This window comes from Lissotriton vulgaris, chromosome 1_1 (assembly GCF_964263255.1).
Source record: "Lissotriton vulgaris chromosome 1_1, aLisVul1.2, whole genome shotgun sequence".
Lineage (NCBI taxonomy): Eukaryota > Metazoa > Chordata > Amphibia > Caudata > Salamandridae > Lissotriton > Lissotriton vulgaris.
The window spans coordinates 1,909,013,727-1,909,031,270 of record NC_141685.1 but is presented as its reverse complement, the minus strand read 5'-3'; the positions used below and the strand labels follow the sequence as shown (position 1 = coordinate 1,909,031,270).

General features: G+C 47.5%; 1 protein-coding gene across 1 annotated transcript in view; it reads left to right on the top strand.

Moving 5' to 3' along the window:
- The window catches only part of LOC147751376 (uncharacterized), a 204,919-nt gene that overhangs the window by 9,486 nt on the left and 177,889 nt on the right, over window positions 1-17,544 (top strand). The window lies entirely within an intron of this gene.

The window sequence follows — 17,544 nt, the reverse complement described above, 5'->3', positions numbered from 1 at the left end:
ACATCAACTACCTAGAACTATTAGCAGTATTTCTAGCACTAAAGGCTTTCCAAATGCAAATAACAAGCAAGGCAGTCCTGATCAGAACAGACAACATGACTGCAATGTATTATATTCAAAAACAGGGGGGGACACACTCTCTCCAACTATCCAAACTAGCACAGGACATTTGGAGATGGGCCATTCCTCAAAAGATCTATCTGTTAGCAGAACACCTACCAGGAGTTCAAAATCAGATAGCAGACATCCTAAGCAGACAGTCAGAACAAGTACACGAATGGGAGCTGCACGACCAAATACTGCAGCCATTCTTCCAAAAATGGGGGCAACCAGAGATAGATCTGTTTGCCAATCATCAGAACGCAAAATGCAAAAACTTCGCATCCAGGTACCCACACCAACGGTCCCAGGGCAATGCACTATGGATAAATTGGTCCAACAAATTTGCTTACGCGTTCCCTCCTCTCCCACTAATTCCGTTACTGGTTCGGAAACTGCAGCAACACTCAATGACAATGATACTAGTGGCACCCACGTGGGCAAGACAGCCGTGGTTCACCACGCTGCTACAACTCTCACAAGTGCCACATCAAAAACTAAGATTATTACCCATGCATCTTACACAGAACCATGGAGAAATAATGCACCCAGATCCCAAACAACTGAACCTAGCGATCTGGCTCCTGAGGTCATAGAGTTTGGATATTTAGATTTACCACCAGAATGTATGGAAATCATTAAACAAGCAAGACGTCCTACCACCAGAGCATGCTAAGCAGCAAAATGGAAAAGGTTTGCTATACACTGTAACAGTAAGCACATCAACCCTCTGGACGCATCCACTAAACAAATCATTTGCTATTTACTACACTTGCAGCAATGTAACTTAGCATATACCTCTATCAGAGTTCATCTCGCAGCCATAGCGGCATACCTACAAAACAGGCAACATCTTTCCCTGTTTAAAGTACCAGCAATTAAAGCTTTCATGGAAGGACTCAAAAGAGTCATTCCACCAAGAAGACCACCTTCCCCAGTCTGGAATCTCAACATAGTAGTACTTACCAGACTAATGGGGCCACCCTTTGAACCTATGCATAGGTGTGAAATACAATTCCTCACATGGAAGGTGGCCTTCCTCATAGCTATCACGTCACTTAGAAGAGTAAGTGAGTTGCAGGCTTTTACGATTCAAGAACCATTCATGCAGTTACACCAAAATAAAGTGGTTCTTAGAACAAACCCAAAATTCTTACCACAGGTAATTTCGGCATTCCACATCAATCAGTCAGTGGAATTACCGGTTTTCTTTCCAAAACCACAAACAGTAGCAGAAAGAGCCCTACATACATTGGATGTTAGAAGGGCAATATTGTACTATATAGAAAGAACACAAACTTTCAGAAAGACAAAACAGCTATTTGTTGCGTTTTCTCCTACACATAGAGGCAATCCCATCTCTAAAGCGGGCATTGCCAGATGGATTGTAAAATGCATTCAAATATGCTACTTAAAAGCAAAGAGAACATTAACTGTTCCTCCTAGAGCTCACTCTACACGTAAACTAGGAGCATCTATGGCATTTTTGGGAAACATTCCACTAGATGACATATGCAAAGCAGCTACCTGGATTACACCGCACACCTTCACAAAACACTATTGTGTAGATGTGCACACAACACAACAAGCTAGAGTGGGACAAGCAGTATTAAAAACTTTATTTCAGACAGTTGCAACAGACACGGGCAACCACCGCTAGGGAGAGAACTGCTGTATAGTCTATTCATAATGTACCATCTGCAGCCCATATGCCTCGAACGGAATATGCTACTTACCAGTATGCATCTGTTCTTGGCATAGAGGGCTGCAGAGTGGTACATGCCCTCCCAGCCTCCCCGGAAACCAGTGTCTGTTCCAACATTATCTTATTTAGATACACTTACATGGGCATTCTTATCTGTATTCTATCATACTACTCCATCTAACCCTACTATGGCAAAACAATCTAAGGATGGAGCCGATGCCCATGCGCACTACCAACTAAGGGAGGAGTCACCAAGATACAAAAGACTCTCCAAGAGAAAAACAAAGTGCAATCATCCGAGCCCAACACCAGATGGCGATCTATTCATAATGTACCACTCTGCAGCCCTCTATGCCAAGAACAGATGCATACTGGTAAGTAGCATATTCCTTCTTGATAAATGGGGAGTCCTTTGTATTTAGACTTGTATGATTTCTCTTTAAACCTAGGTCAGAACATCGTAGGTGAAAGGCTGTTAAACATCTCCTACCACATTTTGGATTGCGGGTTCAAGCTGTAACCCAGTCATCAATTGTAATGAAGCCCTCGTGAGGTGTTATGTATCATCAAAAATGTGCTTGCACCTATTTCCTTCCAACAAGCAGGCGAAGATCTACTTGAACATTTCTCTGTGGTGATGCTTCCAACAAGTGGAACATTACATAATATTCACTTTTGTTGAAATATTTCAATTTCATTTCTTGTGTGACATACACTTCGATAGTTTTCTGTGATGAAGCCACAAAGACTTCTTCTGCAGTAGCAGAGCAAATTGAAATGATGAAGAAATGTCTTCTAAAGCGTGACTGATAACAGAAAGGTTTCCTGACATTAGTAGACACAGCTGGGAGGATAAGTGGTGCTGTTTAAATAATCACTTTTTTTTAAAGACCTTTATTGTACCATTAATCATCACACAGCTTTTAGCCTACAACCCCTCGGGCCGGCCGCAACATTTCTTCATGTATGCAATAGTTTCTAGAATACACAGCCCCTGTGCCGTCACCCCAGGGGTACGGCGGCGTTATAAGTCAGTGTGTGTATGCGGTTCGCGTTCAGAAAGTGGATTAATGTAGGTCCGATTTTATATTTTATAACTTTTAAAAATTAACATATTGTATTGGCTTTTACATATTATACATAACACTTGGCATTCTGATTCTATTATAGGATACATGCATATATTCTTTGCAAAGTACGTTTCCGTTTTATACATCAGGCAGACTTCATTACTTTTCTATTCAAGGCTAGAAGTTTTCCAACCTATCTGGCCATGGGTACTCCTGAGATTAGATGTTCTGAGAAGAGTGATACCTTCGTATCATTGACATTTGTTCTCCCCCCATCACACCGGACAAGAGCTATATAGGGTTTCTATCCCTCCCTTCGGGGAATAATACCTCCAGGTCACCCTATCATTAGCATTTCGGGGTTATCTTCTTCATGGACTACTTTCAGGATCGGATAGTTCTTGTGGTGGGTCACACAGCTGCCCTCTGTATTCGTTCCATTTCCCCCATATCATAGTCCATTTTTTGGGGCATCCTCGATGAACATATACTGCCTTTTCTGCCAGCATAGCTGCATCCATATCTTTTCCCCATTGTGTGCATGTGGGTCCCACACCTGAGCCCCAGTTCCTGGCAATGTTCCGCCTGGCAAGGGCTATGCCCAATGTCTCCCATTTCTGCATTCCCCGATTCATGTCAGTGGGCGATCAAATATTCAATAAACAACATCTAGGTTCTCTTAGTAATTCAACACCACTTGCTTCTGATATTTCAGAGAGTATTCGGCCCCAATATGATTGGATCTTGGGACAGTCCCATATTATGTGAAAGAATGTGCCCGGGAGACCGCACCCTCGCAGGCAAATAGGTTCTGGGACGCGGCCCAGCCGGTGTAGGAGTGTGCGGGAGTAGTATATTCTGTGTAATATTTTCAATTGCACTAGCTTGAGTCGTGATGGGATGGAGGTCTCCCTGGCAGATGCTAGAGCGTATAGCCAATCCTCATCCTCTATGTCCCCTAGTTCTATTTCCCATTTGCTCCGGAGGACAGCTGTGGGGTCGGGCATGTTATTGATAAGTTTGCGATATGTGAGGGAGATAGCTTTTTTGTCTAGGCATTCAGTAAGGAGTCTATCCTCCAGGGGGGAGGATTCCGCCAGTTGTGTGCCTGTTGGAACTGCCCCTTGTAGAGCATGCTTGATTTGTGCATAGCGATATTGTTCGGTGTCTGCCATTCCGTATTTTTCTTTGAGGGCTGGGAAGGTGATAACTTCCCCTCTTTTCCATAAGTCCCCGATTTTGGAGATACCAATTAAGTCCCACTGCCGGAAGCCCTTTGTGTTTGCTAGGGTACCTAGTCGCCGCGTGTCCCAAAGTGGCGTGGCGAGCGTGAGCACTCCCTCCCATCCCAAGGCTCTGTGTGCTGCGTGCCAGATCTTGATCGTGTGGGCTGTTGGGCCTGTAAGGGTGTGGCGTCGTTTGTTCGTGTATAGTGCCCGCATGAGTTGGTCCGGTGGTAGCACCGTTCTGTCAAGGCGTAAGGCTGAGTCCAGTTGTGGGGCATGTAACCATAGATTAATTGCTATTAGTTGTGCTGCCCAGTAATACAATTTAACACTGGGTAGGGCGATCCCCCCGTCCTACCAGGATCAGATCAATTTGGAGTGTGCTATGCGGGCTGGTTTCCCATCCCACAGGAGTGCCGAGATTTCTGCGTCTATGGACTTAAAATAGGTGAGAGGGACCGGAAAGGGTGTGTTTTGCAACGCGTAAAGAAATCTAGGGAGTGCTAGCATCTTAAATAATGCGGCCCTCCCCAGCAATGTAAGCGGTAAAGAGCGCCAGTGTGTGACGTCGGATTTTAGCCTCTGTAACGGTTTCATTAAGTTTTCTTCCATGAATAAGTGTTCCTGTGGTGTGACATTGATTCCCAGGTATTTGAATCCCCTGGTGACCATCTGTAGGGTGCAGTCTGGAGGCAACGTCGGTGTATGACCTCGTAAAATAAGCACTTTTTAAACTTCCCACAAAAGGAAGATGATGAACTCTTAATTTCGGCAGGGAGAGAGTTCTAAACGTTTGCTTGTAAGTTGGACCAGGAGCAGCCTCCCTGTCTCTATCTTTTTATCCAGGCCACAGTTAGAATATTGATCAAAGCTGAATGAAGGAGACAAGTGAGGAGATAATAAGTAGTTTTTTTTTCCTGGGGTAGCGAGGATCAGAATTGTTTATAACATAACACTTTGAAAATTATTTGTGTTGCAAAAATGTAAAGGCACATGGCTTCAAATTCAACAATATGTCCCAAACTGTGGTCACAACACAATTCATTTTGTTTTTCCAATCGAGAAAGAAGTTATTGAAGATATCATCCAGCAAACTGTTCTTCCCAGATCTTGCAAAATTGTACTAAGCGGACCAGTGAAGGCATTTCTGTTGATTTTGAAGCATTTATTTTGAAAGTTTATAATCCATTTTCTTCTGGAAAAAGAACATCTAAATTTGAAGCAGCAGTTTTTTTTATTTCCTGATTTGATTTAGTTCGGCAAATAAGACAGGAGAAAGGTATGAACATATCTTTTTGTAGCGCAAATGGGGTGGGTGGAGGAAGCAACATGGATGTCATGCAGGGGAGGAAAAGCAACGGGTAAGAAAGCAATGTGGAGCAGGTTGAGGATAAGCACACAGATGAGAGAGCAAATGGGGAGGACACAAAAGCGAGCCCAACATGGATGGGGCAGGGAGAAGTACCCAGGTGATGGCAACACAGAGTCTAGGGGAGCGAAGTATGTGACGAAGACACCTGGGAAATGCATGCACTCTCATGGAGTGCCTAACCTAAAGAAATGGTGAAGGAGCTATGCTCCTTGGGAGGGACAAACACAAGACTGACAAGCTGAGGCACAAATAAAAAGCAAACAAATGAGTTACAGGGAAGCCAAAGATTGGTAAGCATCACGAGGGCTCCAGATCCAATCCTCTATGTGTGAGCCAACCATATATCATTTTGCATCCAGACAGCTGTCCTGTCAGGTAGGCTTGATCTAATTACACCTAATTTTCTGAGCCTAGGACAAAACAAAACTCTGCACTTGAATGAGGTTTTTCTAGAACTTGAAAGTGGGGAGGACGCGATGTTTCAGGAGAAGTGTTCTTTTGCTTTCTTTAGAACATCTCTGATACAAAGGAACGAGAAAGAAAATATCATCAAACATCGCTGAGTCTCCACGCAATTATTCACTAACATCTGACAAATATTTGATTTTGCTAGACTCTCTAACAAAATAATTGCATAACACAGTACTTACAAGGTGGATTAGAAATTTCAAGTATGTACATCCCCAAGAACCTTGAAATCCCTTGGGAATGTTTTTTTGTGAGGAGAGGGAGTCATTCCCACAAGGGGATACTTCCACGTGTTTAAGCATACATTAACACAACTCTTTTGGAATTCCCAGATCCGCAGACCCACCCATTTCAAATACATTGTATTTAAATAAGACTATTACTTAGCCTTCGGAGATCTCCTGTGGTTCCAGACACCCTCTGAATGTTGTGTAACAATGTGAACCAGATGAAAAATCATCTGTTTGGTTTTCATGGAACAAAATGTGATTAATGCCCATGACTCTTCTTTAGGCGTGCGCATGGAGAGGTTTTTTTGTGCATATTTTAAGATTATATAGTCTACTTGAAAAATGATTTGACTTATCCGAGACCCATTGTTCAAGTTCAAATGACTTTATTCGATTGTTAGTATTACAATCATAAAAGCACAATTCATAAACATACAGTTAAAAACAAGTGATCCATTTAATTTGTGAGACGAGAGGTTACATAGACAATATAAAACAAGAGTAACAGGCAGAATAGACACTTTAAGAATATAAATAGTTACAGCAAAAAGAAAAAAATTAAAAATATACCTAACAGCAGCATAATTATCCACCCATACTTTTCCTGAATGTAATTGCTAATTTCAGAAAACTGCATAGAAATAAAGTGCAGTCACAGTTCAGGAGTTGAAGGTAATAAAGTGCTGGTTTAATCTGTGCAAATTTTAGTTCTTTGAGGCGTGGTTTTAAGTATAGCCTCCGGGGTACTATGTAATAAGTACAAATAAATAAAAAGTGCGCCAGGTCTTGCAGAGACTTTCCGCCGCAGCCGCAAGCTGGCAACACTTGACCTCGATGGGCCCCACTCGGTACCGCCAGTAAAAGATGAAATAAATCAAAACGGAACCTTGTTCATAGCCAGTCATGGGCCATGACAAGTATGGTTCCATTTGTAGACAGGTTTTAAGTAATACGTGTTTCCTAACACTGTCTTTCTGTAGCTCGGCCTCCTCCCGGGCTAAGTACCTGGTTGTCATGAATGTATTTTTCACAAAGGTGACATCCAATTTAGTGATGGAGTCTGGGGTTAAAAACAAATCAGGCCGTCCTATTTCAGTAAAGCAATCATTAATGTACTTCAGCCACGGAACCTTAAACCTACCATCCCATGTTAAGGCTTCTTTTAATATATCATGGGTAAGAGGTATGTAATTATTTAGCCAGCAATTCAGCCAGCACAATAGGGGATTAGCTGCTATTCTATCGCTTAAATAGGACACACCTAGCTCCTCATGTACAGAGAAGTTTCCAGTTCCCCTTGGCAGCCTCAATATCTGCTTCAGGAAATTATTTTCTACAACCTCCAGGTCCCGCGTCTGGCTATAGCCCCAGAGCTCGCTTCCGTAGCAAGCAACGGCGATGCTCTTTGCCTGGTATAATTCAAGCAAGGCAGCCACCGGACTATTGCCCATTTTTCTTGCGAAATCAAGTATAGCCGCATTGACGCGGGTTACCTCACCCTTCTTCCTCAGGACAGCGGGCCCCAAGATAATTGGTGATCAAAAAGGACCCCGAGGTATGAGAAGGTTCTGGTGGTTGGAATTTTTTCCCCATTTATATTAAAAAGGTTGGATTTTCGTGACCCCAGGCCTGTCTTCATAACATAAGACTTAGAATTGTTAATACTTGGGCCTCGAGACTCCATGAAAGCAAAGAAAGAGTGTAAAAGTATCTGGAGGCCGATTGCTGTCCTTGAAATAAGGACAGCATCGTCCGCGTAGAGCAGGACTGGAACACCTTTCCGACCTACATAGGGGTAATCTGCTCCGTTTTTTAACAAATGTTCCTCTAACTCGTTAATATACAAGTTAAAGAGGAATGGAGCTAGAATGCACCCCTGTCGAACACCCCGATTAATTCTGATATCCCCCGTCACTTTCAGATCTTGGGTGTATCGAACGTTAGCTCTTGTATCGGAGTGCAGGTCAGCCAGCAAATTAATTAGATTCTGCTCTACACCCATCTTTAGCATGGTGTCCCATAATTTGCCTCTGTCCACACAATCAAATGCGGACGATAAGTCCATAAAAGCCATGTGAACTGTTCCCTGCCGGGCCATGGTGTATTAACCTATAATCAAATACAGGTTCAGGCACTGTCGACTGTCGAGTGGCCAGGTCTGAAACCATATTGAATTGGGGATATAACATTGTTCTCATTTGCCCATGCAGTTAATCTATTCAGGATTACGCCCCCCCACCACTTTGGCTACAGAGTTAATTAGAGATATTGGCCTGTAGCATAACGGGCTACTACGATCACCCTTTTTAAACACGGGCACTATAGTCGATATCCCCCACGACTTTGGGCATCCAGAGGCCGCAGCTGCATTTACTACAGCAGTAAGGACAGGGGCCCATAATGAGATACAAGATTTAAAAAGGTCCGGAGGCAAGCCATCCGGGCCAGGTGCCTTATTACTGGTTAACCCTTGAATGCCCTTCTCTACTTCGTTGACTGAAAAGCACAAAAAATTCTCCGTCGGAGTTGAAGAGCCATATTCTGCCTGTTGCTCATTACTCTTAAAAATTGCACTAAAAGGGGGGCGTGGCTAGCAGCCTAAGATGGTGGCAGCTTAGAGGGCGAGCTCCGCGGTTGAAGCGGCCTCCAGATCTATCCGAGCACTGATCCGGTGGAAAAATTTCACTTTGCGGGCAGGGACTGAAGTCCGGGACCGGGCGGCACACCCGACAGCAAACAGACGGAAAATCCGACTGCGGGAAGCCAAGATATCCGACTCGCCCGCTCTGGCCTTGGGAGGACGCAGGAGCCGGGGGACCGCCTGGCGAGACGGGGCCGACAGGAAGTGCAGCGGAGTCGGCGTGGAAGGGCCGGAAGTGGTCGCCCACAGCGGAACGCCAGGGACACGAGCGGTGAGCAGCTCGGAGTGACCGGCGGCACGACTGTGGCCTACAAGAGGGAGAGAGCCACACATAGACTGAAGCCCGGTGAGTGAACGGGCGCAATAGACATCGGTCCGGGGGCGGCCGGACCCGTCCCGTCGGAACCCAGAGCAGCCATCTTGCCTCCCGATCGTCTGAGGATCCAGGCATCAGCCCCGCCGGGGGGGTCGGGTTGGCCGACCCGACGTGGCAAACGACCGTCACCCAGCGGAGGACCTGACACGGGGGACACCAGGATCCCGAGAGGGGGTACTGGGACGGCCATTGGGGAACTGGGAAAACGGCCGCACTGCTAAGGCGGCACCTCACCCTGCCGGTCTGCGCTAACCATCCTGGGTGAACACACCCTCAAACATCCAGCTGAGACTGGGAGCGGAGGGACCGCAGAAAACACGGAAGAGGCTCCTGGTCTATTGTCGGTCCTCTCAGGCACGCAGACTGTTAAGCGCGCCCCTGGAGGTGGCGGACGCATCACGGCTTGAGGTGGAGGGGCATCAGGCACTGTGGAGGACCGAGGGGGGCCAAGGAGAGGATCAGCTGGACACGCACGCCGCCCAGTCTAAGAGCGAAGTACGCCCCCTCAGGGACACAGATCTGCAGGTCCGGCGGACCACGCGGTAGAGCAACCCCATCAGCTAACCTCACCGAGGGACCTGGGAACAGGGTCGTTGAAAGTAGCTCCTTTGGCCGGCCGCATCTCAAGGCCGCAGTCACGACGGTGGGCACACACCGGGACTCCATCTGGGGAAATATATCTTCCTGACTGCTCTGCTCACAGCGACCGCCTTGGGGCAACTACGAAGGACATGGCGGGCAAAGGTCCGAAGGGAGGCAATGCACAGTCGCGTCTTGAGAGATATGCGTTTGAAAAACCGGCCGCCTCCCCACCAGATGCCAAAGCACAGGCGAGCAAGCCGACCGACCAAAAGGGGGAAAAAAAAGCAACCCTTGAAGACGTTATGCGAGCCCTGACGCAAGTTCAGGTTACGGTGGGGTCGATCTCAACGGAAATAACCCTGATAAGAGCTGACTTCCACAAGATGTCCGAAAAAGTTTCATCAATGGAGGTTGTGACCAAATCTTTGGTAGAAGACGTCTCGGAACTCCAGATCCATGTGGAGCGAATCTCGAACGAAAACAAAGACCTACGTGCAAAGCTGGATGAGCAGGAAGGGCGCTCAAGGCGGAACAACATCCGCATTATAGGGGTTCCGGAATCAGAGGACACGAGAGCAATGGACCTCTACGTGGACATGGAAGGAGGCCGCCGACTCCGGAGAGTCCCTCACCCCGACGAGCAAGTACTGTGTTTGGGTTTCGGGTTAGGCACTCTGCTAAGTTGGGGGGGCGGGCAGTTCTGGGTCCGTCAAGCAGGGGGGCAGGGAGGGGGGAAGTTGGGGTTGGGGGGGTTCGGTTTTTTTGACTTGTTTTACAGGTGTAGAATGGTACCGCGGGACACACACATTGCACAGGGCACGCGCAGGCCAGGGCTCTGCACCTCACTCCATACGATACATGGATTTTCTCTACCACGGAAACAATGACACATACTGCACGGTATGACATAGGGAGGGGGGATCCTGGGACAGGACCGGTGGAGCCACTACAGCTTATGTCATGGAACGTTAGGGGCCTGGGAGACAAGGTCAAGCGAGGGCTGGTGTTACACAGTATAAGGAGGTTCGGCCCGGCTCTGGTCCTACTGCAAGAAACGCACCTCACAGGCACAGCCACACATGCCTTAGATAGGAAAGGCTACCGGATGATTGCCCACTCGGAGTTCACGAAGGGGTCCCGGGGGACAGGAATACTGATGCATCGATCCTCCAAATTTATACTCCAATCCACGAAGGTAGACACACAGGGGCGCTTCGCAGCGGCACTTGGACAGTGGGAGGGGAGGCGGCTAAATATGGTCTCGGTATACATTCCACCGGCACTGCACACGATAGCTCTCCCAGAATTGGGTAAATTTCTGTTGGAACTCCCAGAGGGTGACCTCATAATAGGGGGGGATTTTAACGCAGTGGCACACAACACACTAGATAGGTTCCCATCTCGGACACAAACACCAGGGCCCTCCCGGCTGCATGATTTCCTGGAAGCGCAGGGCCTGATAGACCTCTGGAGGCACATGCACCCAACAGACCGTCACTACACTTATCACTCAGCGGTCCACGACAGTCTGTCACGGATCGATTATTTTCTTACCCCGGGGCAGGGTCTACTTACTGTCGACGACATACAGATCAAACCAAGGGGCATCTCGGACCATTCCCCGTTGACGCTGACCCTCTCAATCCCAGAACGGTCCCAAAAGCGCATATACCCGATATTCCCAGGATACCTCAGGGTCCCACAGGTGGCCAAAGCTCTTAAAATAGCGACAAGATGTTACCTCGCAGAAAACACCGGCTCGGTTTCCTCCCCGTCGACTCTCTGGGAGGCCTATAAAACGGTACTCCGAGGTCAAGCAATCTCCACTATAACGAATTACAAACACACCCAGAAAGTAGAACTGCTAGACCTAGAGGGCAGACTTGCTGAGGCAAACGAGCTTCATACGGCTGACCCGACCGGGGACACGCTCCACGCACTTCAACTGTGTCAGAAACGCCATGCTGATCTCCTGAGACGTAGAGTGACTGAAAACATAGCAGCCACTACGAATAGGATATACGAGGTGGGAGATAAGGCAAGTAGGCTCCTAGCCTGGCTAGAAAAGAAAAGGGAGGGGCAGAGGAATATCTTGCAGTTGAAGGATGGGGGAGGGGCGCTGCACACCCGCCCTGCCCAGATAGTGGAAATCCTGGCTGATCATTTCCAGACGGTGTATACCTCTGAGATAGAGGTTACACGGGAGATGGCGGAGATGGCACTTGTGGGGGTGCCCACCCGAACCCTGCTGCCAGATAATGCCGAGGACCTAGATGCAGACCTGACGGCTGAGGAGGTACAGGCAGCTATCGTGGCACTACGTCCAGGGAAAGCCGTGGGACCCAACGGAATCCCGATTGAGTGGTATAAAACCATGTCGGAATCGCTTTCGACCCCACTACTAAACATGTATACAGATAGCTTGGAACGAGGACACCTGCCGCCAGATCAGTGCATGGCCACTATTGTGGCAATCCCAAAACCGGGCAAGCCCCCTGAGGATTGCGGTTCCTATAGACCGATCTCCCTCCTCAATGCTGAAAGCAAAATCCTGGCCAAATTATTGGCCAACAGGCTGTTGCCTCACCTTAGTCACCTTATCCATCCGGACCAATCGGGATTTATGCCGCACAGAAGCACGGCGCTGAATCTCAGGCGCCTGCACGGTGTTATGGCAAGGGGCCCGTTGTTGAAAACTGATGCAGCAATCCTCTCGTTGGACGCCAAGATGGCGTTCGACTTGGTGGAATGGAGGTACCTTTTTGCAGTCCTACAACATATGGGCTTCGGCCCAAAATTCATAGCATGGATCAGGCTCCTATATAGTGCTCCCACGGCGTGAGTGACGGCTAATGGCCATCTCTCGAGAATCATTACATTGACAAGGGGCACGAGACAAGGCTGCCCGCTCTCCCCGCTACTATTTGCTCTGGTACTTGAGCCGTTGGCTACAATTATTAGGACCACACCGCTGCTGCGTGGCATCACCTGGGGTGAAGGCTGGGAGGACAGAGTGTCCTTATACGCGGATGATATGCTAATCTACCTAGAGAACCCGGCAGAGGGAATTCCAGTGTTGCTGGCATTATGTGAACGACAGGGAATAGCCTCAGGGTACAAGATTAACTGGATGAAATCGGTGATCTACATGCTGCATGGGACCCCACCGTGTTTGGAGGCGGACTGCCCCTTGGTGGTGGAAACCATCTCCTTTCGATATCTAGGGATTCGGATCACCCGAGATCAGGTGACCTTTCAGGATCTCAACCTCAGGCCCCTGTTCGATAGACTGAAGGCGGACGTGCGCCATTGGAGGACACTCCCGCTGACGTTACTGGGCAGAGCCGCACTTTTCAAAATGATGGCGCTACCCAGGTTCCTATATGTTTTGGAAAATACGCCAGCACTGGTCCCACCTTCCTTTTTCAAACAGATAGCGGGGCAACTGTCAGGCCTACTATGGGGAGATAAACCGGCGAGGGTAGCACAGGTGAAACTGGTTAGGGACTGGTACAGTGGGGGGATTGCACTCCCGAATCTGGAACTATACTACTGGGCAGCACACCTCAAGGTGATTAACCAATGGATGCATGCGCCGCAGGAGGACCCGGCATACTTAGCGGACAGACGTCAGCTTGGCACGAATACACTACTTGCCCCACTCTACAACAAGGGCCTGACAGCGAAACTAATAGGTCCGACTAAGCACACTGTAACTTTATGGCACAAAGCCCAATCTCGTCTGAAATGGGGAGGGGTGATTACACAGCTTACACCCTTGTGGGACTCTAGGGCACTGGGCAACCTGAGACGTAGTAAAGGATTTGATCAATGGGACACTATAGGGATCTCCACGGTGGGGGATCTATGGACACGGGAGGGGGTGATCCCATTTAACACCCTGAGAGAACAGTATGAGCTAAACACCACTGAGACATACCGCTACATTCAGATTAGGCACGCATTGCTAGCAGTACTGACACCGGGAACCAACGTCCCGGAATCGGCCCCTTTGGAAGACCGACTACTCACTGATTACATGGAAGCCAGCGCCACCTCCCTCACATATCGCAAATTAGTAAATAACTTGCCTGACCCATTACAACAATTGAAAGAGAAATGGGAGGATGATGTCGGGGACCTGGATGAGGCAAACTGGAATGCCGCAATGGCATCACCTAGAGAGGCGGGTATATCAGCGAGATTCCGTCTGATACAGTTCAAGATACTACACCGAGTATACTACACGCGCACCACACTCCACAAATTCCAGAGGGCAGAACACCCATATTGCTTACGAAACTGTGGGGAGGAGGGCACATTGTTTCACACCCTGTGGTCCTGTCCATACGTAATAGAGTACTGGAAGAGAGTGGCGCGCACGGTCGCCCAGACCTTACAGCTCCCGTTCACTCCAGACCCTAGAATTTGTTTGCTGAATGTGTGGGGCCCGACCGACCTCACGCCACAAGGGCGACTATGGGTGGTCATAGGGATGATGCTAGCAAAGCGAGATATAGCACAGAAATGGGGAGCGGCAGAGATACCGACTTTGGCACAGTGGTGTAAAAATATGGACATGATCATGATGACGGAACGGGCGATATACCAACAGAGGGCGAATCCACGTAAGTGGAATAAAGTATGGCTACCGTGGAACACTTATAGAGGGGAGCCATGCGAACCATTGCCCGAAGACGAGGAAGGGGATAGCTCAGAAGAGGACGATGAAGTAGAAGGAGAACGGGCGTGAGGGGGGAATAAGAGGGGACGGACATGGGCACACTGGGTCTCCAAGGTCCCGTAGGCATAAGAGAGTAGGCGGTTGTCTATGGAGGGAGGGAAGTAGAGGTAGACGTGCAAGGCCTAGAAGGTAATGTGTACAAAACAAGCTTCTGTCTAACCAAGTTACACACCTGGATGTTATCGTTGTTAGTTATAAAAAATGTAAAAGTTGCGATCCTGATGACAGCTGGCGGAATGTTGACGCCACTCGTCGTATTACATGTGATACTGAACTTGATATTGTGATGCAACAATAAAAACAAATTTAAAAAAAAAAAAAAATTGCACTAAAATGAATGACCCAATCCTCCGCTGGGATGTTAGTGCCAAGTGCAGTATCACTGAGATCGTCAAACAATATTAATTTAAATGTAATAATTTCCCAGAATTTGCCACTGTTACCCAGGACTGATGGATCAAGCAGAGACTCCCAGGTACACGCCTTAATTTCTTTTTTTCGTTTAGCAAGAGATTTCTTGTAAATCGATCGCAGAATTTTAATTTGGCCTGAATCTCTGGGTTTGGTTTTTAGCGCCTTTCTCAAATCTCAGCTTGCCTTGGAGAAAGAGTGGTCAAACCATTTGGAGTTACTTCTGGTTTGTCCCTTCACTGGGACTGTTAACATGGATCCTACTGATGACACCACAACCTCAAAAACAGCTAGGGTTTGCTCTGGGGATGTGGCTGGTGACACACAAACTGCAAGTTCCTCACCACATGACCTATTGATTTCGGTGTACAAGTTTTCACAATTTACCATTGACCATTTCAGTCGACGTTTACCATTTATACATTTTAAAGTTCCCCGGCCTTCACAGTTCATTCGCTGTTCAAAAACTCCACCACCCAATCTAATGGTTATGGGATTATGGTCACTATAGATGTTTGTTTGAATAGTAAATCTGGAGGCCTGATTGGCGAGATCAGCAGATAGTAATATGTGATCTATAAAGGACCCGTGGCCTGAACCTTTAAATGTAGAAACATCAAAGACCTTGGACTCCGGCACCATGGACATGGCTACAGTTAGGTTATTTTCATTCAACAAATCATTGAGACAAATTCCACGCCTGGAGTGGTCAAAATGAAAGCCATTCACACTATTACACCCCAAAGATCCCATGGGGGTAACTCCTGGGTTACCACACGGGTGTACGTTAAAATCACCTGCGATCAGTAAGTTACGTGACAGAGCGCCTGCTCCCTCTCTCAACATCTCATTCAAAGGCAGTATATTACATTCCCCTTGGCTATTTATAGCATTGTAAAAATTAATTAAAGTCAAGGCATGTTTGCCTCTCTTCAGTTCCAGCACTTGAATATCCCGATTTGCATGATACCGATTACTTACTTGGCAGGTAAGTGCCAGATTAATAAAGATAGCCAGGCCCCCCTTTGCTCTTCCACTGATTGAGGGAGCTGCTGGCCTAAAGAAGCTTTGATAACCCTCAATAAAGGCGTTATTATCTTCCATCCATGTCTCTTGGAGGCATATGACTGCGTGTTTCTTAACAAATGCCAACCAGGCAGGATCACGTATTTTGTCAACCAAACCCGCTATATTCCAGGAGACTAAGCTCGCATTACAAACGACAACAGGCTCTGTTCCAATGACAAGCTCTGTGGTTATAAGTTCTAATAACGATCGATTAAGTTGTTCTACGTGTGTGTCTCCCTGAGTTTCTGTTGTGGAAGGGTTAGGTTCTACATGGATTGGAAGAAGGCTGAAAGCCTCGGTCAGGTCATACGATGTACTAGTGTACTCATGTAATGCGGGGCTATCCGTTAGGAGATCTATATCTAGCTCTACCTGACTATTGGTATCTAATTCAACGGCTGGAGAGGGAACAGTTACTGCTTGTATGGCCCTAGATTCCCCATGTACTAGGTCACTTTGCATATGACCAGTATGCTTTAGTGTGGTTGGAGCAACTTGCAGTCAGTCGACCCCCTCCAAACCACTCTGATCATAAAAAGCGTCAAACCTATTTGAAGTGGGTACATTATAGTGGATGTTAGGGTATGTTAAATGAGAGTGATCACGATGGTGACACGTCCCGTGTGAGGCCTCCCGTCTCTCGTGATAAATTGCTGGATAGTTAGCCTGTCTGGTCTCCCAGGATATATCTCTCCTATACTGTCTTTGATCTCCTGCAGTGTAGTGCCCACGGTTCCTTGGAGTTACTCCGTCATGATATTGGTTAAAATTATCATAAATTTTCTCCTGCTCTAGTGTGGGATATGGGTACACTTTACTTAGACTATGATCACTTGAGGGATAAAAGTAACTTAGATCCATAGTATGGATCAAACTGCTAATCGGGCCATCCTTCCAACTAATAATGTGCCTTGCCACACGATTGTCCTTGAAGTTAACAATAATGCAATCACCCTCAGTAGATTTAAATCTATGCCCCACCCAATCGACCCTCCTGACATTTGTTATTTTACCACTTATGTGGGGAGCGATCGGTCTATGGGCGGTGAGCCAGTGACTCACTTTGTTTTTCAGATCCCCATAACTCTCTACCTTACCATCTTCTAGTTGCGGTACACCAATCATTACCTCCTCGTAAGTCTTCCTCGCCACATGATTTACATAGTGAGCTTTAGCTCCACAACAGAACCCTCCAAAGCAAAAAGAAACTACCTCCCACCCCCTCCCAACATGGTCGACCAGTCCCACCTGACCTCTATAAGAGGCGGGCCGGCCCAACCAATCAGCCTGTTTTTTTTGTTCTGCACGATTCTCTCCAGAGCACGGTACAGGTAAGATGGGCCGGCGTGAGCTGGCCCTTGGGGTGTAGGGTGGAGGACCTGCTCTAGCGGTCTCGAGTGCCTTATGCCTAAAAATCCCCCCCCCTCTTCCTTCCCCCGGTCCTGTGGGGCCGGTTAGGTACTGCTATAGCATGCCAGTGGTTTACAGGGGGGGGGCGGCAGGGGATATGGGGTGTTTGGACATCCCTGTGTGTCCCCAGGTCGTTACTGCA